Here is an 11,743-nt window from a genome sequence, read left to right as displayed (position 1 = left end):
ACAAGGCCAATGGAAATCACTGGGAAATGTTTTTCCAATGCTTCGGAAATAATAAACGCAAATCTATATAGAGAGAGCAAAAATGGCAGAAGGACATCTGTAATAGTGACTAACTCAGGTTCTTATAGCCTTTGTGGTTTCCTTACTGGCCAGATCAAGTCTATGCGCAGGGCAATAAATGTAGGGGAAAGCAATAAGAAAATTTCTGAACTCAGTGGTTGTCTCCTGCTTAGTTCTGGTTTTCAGTTATGAGGAATATCATGGGATAGAGGTATTCTGGTGTCTCTAAGAATTAATCTCCATACTTATATAGTGGTGGTCCAGGTGATTTTGTGTTACTTTAAGTAAAAGCCATGAAAGGAAGAGAGCTAAGCATCAAGTCCTTTTCAGGACTGTCCAAAGCACCAGGAAGGTGAAGGTGCATCCTATTTTATCTTTTATTTTTTCTCCAGTGTTCACTAAATAACTCTTTAATTTATATAATTGCTGCTAATGCTGAGATGTTAAATCTTGGGGGTAGGGGCCAGGGGGTAAATCAAGTTCTGCTGAAGCTCATCTCAGGCTGAGGCTGTTTTGAGTCTGGTATGACTTCACAAGTTCTCTGTCTCATATTGATGTATTCTCCTGGGATACGTTCAAGCCACATGCATATAGCTGCTAGTAGTTAAAAAGCAAAGGAAGGCACTGCGTGAGTAGGGGATTGCTATTCTGACCCTCAGTTAATCCCTTGTCAACTCAGAATAACAGCGCTTCAAACCAGCAGGGCTGCTTTGTGCTTCCACATGGGTCAGAGTTTTGAATCCAGACCACAATGTGAACTGAGAAGTGCTATTGATCCCGGGTAAGTACTTGTATATGTAGATATGGGAAAAATCTTTATTTTTGTTATTAGCTATAATCACTTGGTACAGGGAAAGTGCAAGACTGTTTGTCTGTTGTGAAATGGCATTCCAGATGCAAATATTAGACTAAAACCTGTAAGACTTTTTAGACCCTCACCTGATGTTTGCTCAGCAAGTCTCAAAGTCTGCCACTGCAAGATTTTGCTCTTGCTTTGCAGTCTGACAACAAAGAGTTTTGCACAGCTCTGCTAGAAACCCTTAGCCTCTAAAGGTTACCATCAAGCGGATCTGCAAGAGAAAAGCCACATTTAATTGGGATTCTTATCTCCCGGGAACTTTTCCTCAGGTCTGGAGGGGAAATCTCTTTGCCTTCACACCGTGAGGTTTTACCCAACACCAGGTGAGGCACTGAGTCATGACGGGGCCTGTTGCTGGCATCAGAGGGCTTCCTGGGAAAGTCCAGGCTGCAGGATGCCTGCTGCTGAAACAAGAGGAACTGTGCTTGGTGTAATTAAAGCAGTTTTCTCCCTCCAGCTGGTAGGATGAGATATAATAACATATTCACACAACAGTTCACATAGCTGTGCAGGGAGAAGCAGAGATGCCTCAGTGGCAGTTTACTTAGTTGACCTTTTGCTTTACTGGTTATTTTGCTGATTTTTTTCATCTTTTTCCAGAAAAAGCCGTGCACCTCACTGCAACAGATAGGAAAAAAAAAAAAATCAGTTTCCTATTTTCTTCCAAGCATTTGCCAGATTGAGAGCTCTATGCGCCGTTCATGAGGTATTTTGCTAATTGATGCAGTCCCACGTCATTTTCTCAGCTTTGGTAAATTCTAGAGGCTGCCCAAGAGCTGCTCCCTGGCTGTGGGCAGCTGCCAGCACTGCTCTCTTATGTGGGCACGTCATGGCAGCATTAATATGCAGCTGTGGTTGTGGACAGTATATTCTGGAAAGCAAACCTCATGAACGTAGGAGCAACAGTAATGAAGTGATATACTGTTGGTCTTGGGGCTAGTGTGGCTAAGCAGAAGCTATAGCTCTTCCTAACAAGGGAAAAAGCAATTTTTTCGAGTTGAACTTCTCTATAATGAAATGTGAAGCTCGGTGCAGGTATCACTGCTGTAGCTAAGGGCCATTGGCCGCTGATGGATCAAAATGTCTTCGGTCTCCAAAGAAATTTGCAGACCGGCCAGGAATAGTTGTGTAGTTTTAGAGGCTGCGGAACATCTCTAACTCGCTCATACCTAGTTGCAATACCCAAACCATAACCCCATCTATTTATTTATTTTCCATAAAAATCAGAATGTAGACTAGTAGGAAGAAAACAATGTAGAGTTGATCTAAATTTGTTATTTTTGGGAACAACTTCACGAAATGGGTAAAACTCAGAAACATCTTGTATATAGCTAGCAGAAAACCAAAAGAATTTTGCAGAGCGCTAAGTGCAAAACATGGATTCAATTGAAAAATCATTATTTCCGAATATGCTTTTTACATTAGCATTACGTGCTGAGCAGTGCTTAAGTATGTTTTTTTTGTGTGTGTGCTTTCTAATATAGCTGGTAAGGAGGATATAGAAGAATAATTAAGAGATAAGCCACTTTTCAATTAACTGCTACCTGCTGCTACCCATGGTGGACATAAATTACTAGCAGATAATTTTATACTTGTGTTACTTGAGAACCTTTGGACATCATGTGCTTGACCTAAATTCTTAATGATATTTTGAAGGCTCAGTTAAATATAAAAATAATGATTTTGGAGCACAGTTCTTTAATAAAGTTCCTTGGGTTGTATTTTTCTTGTAGTCAGCTCAGCATGTGAATGTTTTTGTGTCCTCCTACTTTAGCCATGGCAACTTGGTTCCTAAATCTTAACATGGACTTAATGATACAAGCCATTAGAGGCTACACTGGAGAATGGGATGAAATGGAGAAAAGACTGTTGATATCTGTTCAAAGGAATTTATAACTGAGTTTTGGACAAAAACTAACAATGCTTATTTGTGAATCTGTGGCTGAATGTCCGAGTTCAGTTCTGATGCATTTCCTAAGTCCTAATGATCCTGAAATGCAGGAAGTATAGTGCTACCAGTAAAAAAGTAGATTTCAAATCGTTCTTTTGAAATTGTTGTCTTTTGTAACTCGAATCTCAGCTTATATCAAGTAATACAGATGGATATGTGTAGTAGAAAAAGGTTTCTACTCTTAAATGATGTAAAAATTTCTACTGTGTATAGCATCCTATCAAGAAATAGAATATAATCTCCAACAGTTAAAGGCTAGTTAGCAGGCTTCTGTATGTAAATCTAACGTTAGTTCTTTCTGTACTTAGAACTGAAGCTTGTATCTTATCACATCTGCAAGGAAAATAAAAGGGAAGAAAAACAAGCATTTTCTCATACATAGTAAAAATTCAGTGTCATGGTTAGACATATATGTAGTCAGCATGAGTTTTACTAGCATTCCATTCTACACTTTCCTCACCAGTTTTGTGCCAAAATCATGATTGATATATCCACTATATTCTCTTCTAAATCCCATTTTCACTTTCTGGATGTCGAGCAAAATTCACTTTGATATGCACAGTATTACGGTGCTTTAAGGTGATACCATCATCAAAGACTAAATAAATAATGTATGGCTCCACTTCAGTAATCACTTTGTTTTCCTAATCCTAAGTGTTCTAACACATGGAAAATGCCTCTTGTATCACCAGGCTTATTTAAAAATCAGGGGAATTTGTTTTTAGTGTTAATCATTAAAATAGCTGCAAGATTTTAGCCTTCAGGGTTGGGATTTTCAATCATTCCCTACATTCTGTGTGCTGAATAGGCTGCCGTTGTTTAAATATGAGCTGAAGCTCTTCATGAAGATGCGACTCCTCCAGGGGACCTTTAAGCAAAACACCATATTGCATGAGGCTGACAATAATGCTGGCAATATTGTTAATTAGGAGAGCAAAGAAGAGCCAACAATACTATGGGTTTATCCAACCCACTGAGTCCAAAGGGGGTTCAAACAAAGGCAGTCTGAAGCTGGGATAGCAATCACAGATGGCAGGTGGCACTGCTAAATGGGTTGCCTCCCTAAATATACTGAAAAAAAAAAAAAAAAGGAAGTTTAATAAAAAACTATTTATCTCCCAGTTCTCAGATGAGGAGAACTGAGTCGTGGAAGAGTAAAATATATTTCTCTTGAAATAACAAATCATAGGGGAGCACTTTGGTGGTGGTGGCAACAACCAGGAGCAGCTGGATTGGGGCTGGAGGATGTTGCTGGGTGTTTCCACGGGGTAATGGATTAGGATTTAGCCAACTGTGTCTAAATATCACATCCTTCTTAGCCATATGGAAATGCTCAAGGAGAAGAATATTATCTGGTTATTGTCCTAACTGCTGCTAAGCTTTCTTCCCAATTGTTTTTTGATATTGATTAACTCAGTGCAAAGGAAGCGTAACAGGCAAATATGGAGCCCTACTGGAAGAAAGAAAATCTAGAACTGGGTTTCTAGGGGGTACATTTGTTTTGAAGGTTAAAACAATTATTTATTATTATGACGGTCTTATTTGATCTGCACGGTTTCGTTAAAAAAGAAAAATACCTTCTTTGGGTTACAGAAGTAAAAGAAAATACTTCTGAAGCTTGTAAAGTCCTTTAAGTTAAAGTATCCACAAATTTCTTGAATATTTCTTTCCCACTACTTTCAGATGGAGAATATGTTATATGGCTCATCTGGAGGAAAACGTTATGTCTTGAATTATAACTCCGTCACTAAAAATTGGAAGCATATAAATGCTGGAACTGCAAAAGATAATGAAGAAATTGTTTGCAGGAACCAGGTCAGAGCAATTCATCAGAGCCAAGGCTAAGGGAAAGAAGAACTTTAGAAACGTTCTGGACATGAAGGTATATCTACTCATGAAAGCATCATTATCCAAAGGGCTGATATAACACAGTGTTGGGAATGTCTCTCTGCATTTTCTTTTCCTCCGTGTATGGATTTCTGACGTTCAGTTCTGATTAAGATACAAGTCCATGGAAGTTGATGGCAAGTCAAAAATAAAAGTACTGTATCATGTTTTCATAATAAAGCCCCTTTCCAAATTCTGAGTTTAGATTTGCTTTAGGTAGTAGCAGGCACTTGATGGTTGCTCCTGGAAATCTCATCCAAATCCCCAGTTAACTATGAATTAGTCTTGTAGTGTTATGTTAACTACCTCTCAGAAGAGAGTTACGTCCTGTCATGGTAGTTCAGATCATCCTCTTATGAACTCAGGCAGAACCTGAAAGTGCAGATGTGCATGAAAAAAAATAAAAATAAGCACTTTATCAGACACTTCTGAACCTTAAGGGGTTTGGTTCAGGCCAGGCTTGATGGATGAGCGGTTGTATTTAGAGGTTCTTAGCTCTCCATGCAGGTTGTCCCATCCAAATTTTACAGTGCTGAAAGTTGCCCAGTTAAATTGCCTGTTTTTCTGTTTGCACTCTGATAAATCACTTTTATGCAGATAGTAAAAAACACAGAAAACAAGTCAAATTCTGTACTGTTCTGTTTGCCCTTTACTACCTCACTCTGCAGGTTGCTGAAAATGGAATTGCACACAGGGACTGTTTCTTTTTGCCTGTGGGATGGATACTGGCCAGGAGCAGGTGGGTGACCAGGGACAGGCTGGATAGGACCATGGTCCCCAGCAGGACTGTGTCCTTGGGGTCACCTCCCCCATGCTCTGCGTGGACTGACTTTTTCAGCCCTGACAGGAAAGGATTCCCAAGTGAGAGGTCTCAGAGAAGGAAGAAATTAAAATGATGTGGAGTTGGCCCAAACTTTTCAACCTGCACTTCTTTCTGAAGTTTTAAGATTGCTGAAATGAATTTTGCTGTGAGAGGTAAAAGAGGCCTCAGGCAACTTTAGCTCACTCAACCAGCAGTCGCCGACCTTGGCAGAAGCACAAAGGTCGCATTTAACTTTTCACACAGGCAAACTATTGAACAACGGCTGCTATGTATTAGGAATAACGAGGATTTTCTTTAGCATCTATTGTGCAGGTTTCTTCTTTTCAGCCATTCTTTCCTTCAGAGAATACCGATTTCCCATGAAACAGGTTCCCTTCTCAAGGTTGACTATAGCTGCCAATTCCTGTCTACCTTCTTAATGCTTCAGTGGGAAGAGCAGCTGGTAGTTTGAAGTTAAAATGTGCATTTTTCTTAAAAAAAAAAAAAATAAAAAAAGAAAAATAAAAAAAGAAAGAAAAAGAAAAAAAAGACTTAACAATGGATAGGAGGAAAATGCATTTATAATCTTTTATGATATTGTGTCAAAGAATGATGCTTATTGCACTGCTCCTGAGCTTCAAGCAACATGTTAGGATTTTCCTTCACTAGAATGTTAATGCATGTGAAAATCTAAAGTCAGTGTGTGGAAAGAACAAATGCAATGTTGAAGTTGTGTGTTCAGGTAAGGCAAAATCAAATTTGCTTTTTTAATGTCTCAACAATGTTATATACAGTCATAACTGGACCTGAAAAGAAATCTTATTCCTGCAACAGGCTGCTGACATCATTATGTGCTGCCAAATTCTTGTGCCCTTGTACGTTTAGCCTCAGTCTGCATGGCTGTTCTGCAGACATGGGAACCACTATGGGATATTTTCCTTTTGTGGGAGTTCTTGCAGGTCGCCTGAAGTGGAGGGAGATTCTGAAGGATTGTTGTGGCTATAGGAACGCTTACAATTTAGTTTTATTTTCAACTAGACAGATAATGTTATTTTTCTCCTTTATTTACAACAGAAGCCCTATAGTTATGAATCAAAGTTCATTACTGTCAGTAAACCCGTGGAAGGCTAGTAGAAGGAGTTATTAACTTTTTAATCAACATTTTCTTTAAGTAAAATATACACATGAGTGAAGTAGCAGAGATACACTGAGCCATGACTTGGTGAAGCCTCACACGTGGGGATTCTGGAGGAAAACTTCTCCAGCGTTCCACGCTTGAAGCTGCAGGAGAGCTAGGGAGGCTCATGGGGCTCCTAGTGGCTGCTAGTCCCTTGCCCATCTTTGGTTTCCTTAGAGGAGAGGACAACATCATGGCCGAAATATGGATTGCGATGCAGATCCATGCTGCAGGATTCAAAATTTCCCCAAATCAGAAACACTAGACACTCTTAAAATGACTTTATAAGTCTTATTTTCTTACCTCATTTTAACCTCCATAAAGCTTTAATACCTCCTAGCATAAACTACAGTGTGCATTCAGGGGCACCCACATCCTGATCCAAGATAAGAAATTGGGTCTATGACAAATAAATAGGCAATAACTCTTATTGCCTAATCAAAATATTCGGAGCTTTTACATTTTGCAAGGTTGACTTGCCAAAGGCTTCCTCAAACTGCACATGCTGCTGCTTTGTCTTGCTTTTATGCTTTATTGAATTCCATTAAAAGACAAACAAATCTCACAGTCATTAGGCACCTCGCTGACAACACCTGTCAGTCTGTCACTCCGAGTCACAGGCAGCTACCTTGGAGCTTCATTTGGCAGAATTAGGAGGAAAATAGAAAGAAACATATCTGGGGCACCTGTTCTCTGCAATGGAGTGATGCGATTATTATTACCAAAAGTGAACTCAATGTGCTACTTAAAGAAGGTGGATGACAGGTACTGTTGCAAGCCAGTTGCGCTAATCAATGCTGTTCATCATGTTCATGGATTTTCAAACATTTTTCTGATTTCTTTAACTGGAAGAAGGCATCCACATTGCTAGTGTTCAGTTATTCACACCTTGGAAACATGCACACAGATTAAAACACAAAGGTACACTCTTCAGCCATTAGTTGGCAGTCACCTAGATTGTGTTTGTGACCAGAGTCATTCTCTCTACCTTTCTTAAAAATATCACACCCATTTTTAGGAAGGGTAGAAAGGATGACCCAGAGAACTACCAACCTGTCAGCCACACCCCAGCGCCAGGGAATATAATGGAGCAGATTCTCCTGGAAGCTATGCTGAGGCATTTAGAAGAGTGGGAGAGGGTATGGGACAACTAGCATGGCTTCATCAAGGGCAAGTCCTACCTGACCAACCTAGTGGCTTTCTGTGAAGGCCTAACTACATCAATGGATGAGGGAAGAGCCACTGTTGTCATCTATCTGGACTTCAGTAAGACCTTTGATGTGGTCCCCACCACATTCTTCTCTCTCAATTGGAACGATATGGATTTGTCAAGTAGGCTGTTTGATGGAAGAGAACATGGTTTGATTGAATAGCACCTGATTGCAAGGTCATACCCAGAGAGTGGTGATCAATGGATCAATGTAAGGATTGAGATCAGTGATGAGTAGTGTCTCTCAGTGTCATTAAAGGGACTGGTGCTCATTAATATCTTCATCAATGACAACAACAGTGAAATTGAGTGCACCTCCAGCAAGTCTGCAGATGACATCAAGCTGTGTGGTGCAGTCATCATGCCTGAGGGATGGGATGCGATCCTGAGAAAACTATACAGGCTTGAGCAGTGGGCCTAGATGAAACTCATGAGTAACAAGTGCTACTTTAATCCCCAGAGATTTCATTTGCTTTAGAAGAGCTATTAAGAGGATTGTGGAAATTTCCATTGTAAGACATTTTGCTCCAAGATGGAAGGGGTTATTATTGTACAAAGTGCGTACAGAGGGAAAGCATCTCTTCTGCAGAGGTAAAAGATTAAAGGGTTTGAAAGCAAACAGTACAGATACTTTTTCGTGAAAGATTTGCAGGAGCTGTAAGTATCTGGTTTTGTTGGTCTCCTAACTGACGTTGTTCCAACAATTACTACTTAGTGACCTGCATGTTCAATGAAGCCTTGTGGTTTTGTCTTCTGCTTCCAGTTAAAACTTTCCTTGGTTTCAGTCTCATTTTTATTTTGGGTTATAGGATATAAAATGGAAGAGATTTCCAGTGAGTCTGCATTACCTTAGTTTCACTGAAAATCTATTGCCTATCTCTGCAGCTCCTTGATGCCACTGAGCAATGACATCTATGTTTGTTTGTTTGTTTTTATGAAAATTGGAGCATTCCAAGTCATTCTGATCTTACTAATGGGAAAACAGGGCAATATCCAATGCTTTATGAAATCTATCAGTTATGAATAAGTAAAATTAGGGAATAACTTACATGCATACAAAGTGAAAGGAGATAGTATGCAGAGTATGGAGAAACAACAAAGAAGTTGCATCAGAATAGAGCACATGCTATTTGACTTGTTTTTGTACATGTGGATCTAAAATTGAAATTTCTTCCTTTCTTTCCACTAATTATCTGTTATAGATCTATTACAAGTAGTCCTGACATACATATATCTTCAGGACCACAGCATTTCTATTATTCTTTATGTATTTAATTAGGGATGAAGAAACTCAGTAATGTGTATGGCTGGATGCCATCAGCAGTCTGGAATGGACTTAACCTGGCTCACCTTTATCAAAGCCAAAGGTATACTGAGTGATAACTTCCTTGAAAGCAGATGAGGCTCCTGTGGCATGGTCTCTGCATGCTTATCCTGCCATCCCTTTCTAGCCTTGTATTATAATAGAAAACTGCTTTGTGCTGTCATCATCACACTTCCATGCCTGCTGAATGTCCAGATCGGTTTGCTTCCTAAGTATTGCTTGGGTTGGCTGAGCCATCACGATGTGAGTTAGCAAAGATAATAAAAACCATCCAGCTTGAGGATAGCACAGTGGCTCTGGAATTGAAAAATAATCCATCTCTGCACTCAGTACAACTTCTGCAAAGAACACTGAAAACTTTATTATTTAATCTCATCTGTTCCGTTGTTGGTATACAAACCACTTGTACACCGTTCCATTCATTGCATCCCAGACAATGGGATGTGTTTTGCTTTTCCAGACAATTTCATGTTATTGTTCTTTCTCTATATTCATTCTGAATTTCCTTTACTTTTTTCAGTTTATTTTTAATTTTCTCATGCAAAATGATACCTGTGATGAAGCCACTGATGTGGTGAATCCCTTCCTGTTGGGTGCTACCCATGGCAGACTCTAATGTTCTGTGTGAGCCCAGGGAGGGTCTCTACATCTTAGCTTTAGTAGCTTGGTTGGCAAATATGAGCTGAGTTGCTGAGATGAGAAAAAATAACAGTTAAAGCTCTTTTCTTTTAATTAGCATCTGCCAGGCTAATTCCTGCCGCTCATTCCTGAGCTCCTTTGTCTCCACGAAGCATTGCGCTCTCTCCCAGGGTGAGGTGCCAATTTTCCAGGGGTATTGTTGTTGACCTGAAATGAAGGTGGATGCGACTCTAAGTGCTGTTTCTTTACAAGAAAGGTGCCTTTGTGTCTGAATGAAAACATCAGCATTACATGGCTCTTTCAGTGGAGTTTCGCCTGTTGATCCTGTATTATTGGGAGCAGAATACCGGCTCTGCAGAGGGAATAAAGGCTTGCTGTGGTCATAAAAGATGAGATGGCTGTGGGAGCTTGGAAACCAATGGAGACGTGCTCCTGATGCAAAAGTCTCTGAAATCAGAGGAAGCCTTTCTATTTATTTCCATGGGTCTTGGTCCAAATCCCTTGGTAAAAGCACCAGGCTGCCCGTAATCACAGGCTGGTGGCTATGACAATCTGAAGCAAAAATATGAGTGGCTGTACAAGGAATGGGATCATGGATGATTCAGTGGAAAACCTTTGTGCTGAGGAATGGTCTTACCCCAAAATATCTGACAGTGGTCATCAGGATACCTTATGGCTTGAAAATCTGCAAGTACTGAATAGCCTTTTCATATTTTTTTTGTTTGTATTTGTTTTCTTTTAGTATTTCACAAACCTGAAATTTAAAAAAATGTAACCAGTGGTATGATGTGAAAAGGGGCTGTGAAGATAATATCTTCTAATCAGTTACTGTGAATGATCTGAATGTCATGAGTAGACCTCCGTCCTGGCATCTGCGTCAGTTGCTATCCTGTCCTTTTTCTGGAAAAGAATTTAATACTAACCTGTATGCACTGGGAGGAGGGAAAGCTTTCCAGTAGTTTAAGTACTTCCCTGAAAATAAGCAAGTGGTGAGATTGCCTTGCAAGATGGTTTGTGCCATACATGGATTTCTTAAAAAAGCAGTGGTAACATTCATGGTAATGGATGTTATGTCCATGTGTGTGCATGTACAGCATCTGCAGGCACTTCTGTTGAAACAGAGCCTGATGTGGAACACAAATGAAGGCTGCATGCAGGTCAGTAGGGATTCTTCTACTCAGTATAAGGAGAAAAGACTAGCCACCAAGAATTGTACGTGTTCAAAGGGGGCTGTGAGAGCATAGGCATTTTTGGGTTTGGTTTTGACACAGTAGGAAATAAAACATGTTTTTAAGGTTGTCTTAAGGTTGTATTTTGGCAAAATGAGGAAAAGGGAATGGGATAATTTTGGATTGTCTAGAGAATATGCTTCAATCTCTAATTACAATATTGAGCTCTGATTTGTATTTTACTTTTTAAAAATCTCTTTCTGTTTTAAAATGTAGCTAAATTATTATGTATCAGAACTGTTCTGATTTACCATTAGAAACATTTTGAGATTGAATACTTCATCTTTTCAGCATTTTTAACTTAGCTCAGCTTTGCCTTTCCAGGAAACCTGGCCTCAATACCTGAATAGCTCTCCATCATAAACCTATCATTTTCCCACAAACGTGCACTTTGCAGCTCCTTCTGCCTTCCACTGACTCCTTCCAGCAAACTGAAAACTTGACACAACTGTGCTTGTATGGAGATGCAGTCCTGGTGCCACAGGGAGAGGAATGGGAACAACGATGACCAGCACAACCACACCTGCATCCAACTGGAAGGATCTGGGTGCAAGTGGGGTTTACGGCAGCTACGCGAGGTAAGCACAAAGAATTCATTGTGTAAG

The 11,743-nt window shown here is 39.8% G+C and overlaps 1 long non-coding RNA gene across 1 annotated transcript in view; it reads left to right on the top strand.

Annotated features, from left to right (window-relative positions):
- The first annotated feature begins 6,124 nt into the window (after window positions 1-6,124).
- The window catches only part of LOC107054137, a 32,290-nt gene continuing 26,671 nt past the window's right edge, over window positions 6,125-11,743 (top strand). Inside the window, exon 1 of the long non-coding RNA XR_005862359.2 lies at window positions 6,125-11,716. This is a non-coding gene — a long non-coding RNA (uncharacterized LOC107054137). The remainder of the gene's footprint in view (window positions 11,717-11,743) is intronic.

Source organism: Gallus gallus, chromosome 9, assembly GCF_016699485.2.
Source record: "Gallus gallus isolate bGalGal1 chromosome 9, bGalGal1.mat.broiler.GRCg7b, whole genome shotgun sequence".
NCBI classification, from domain to species: Eukaryota; Metazoa; Chordata; class Aves; order Galliformes; family Phasianidae; genus Gallus; species Gallus gallus.
Note: the sequence above shows the minus strand (reverse complement) of the source record. Positions and strands in the feature narration are given on the sequence as shown.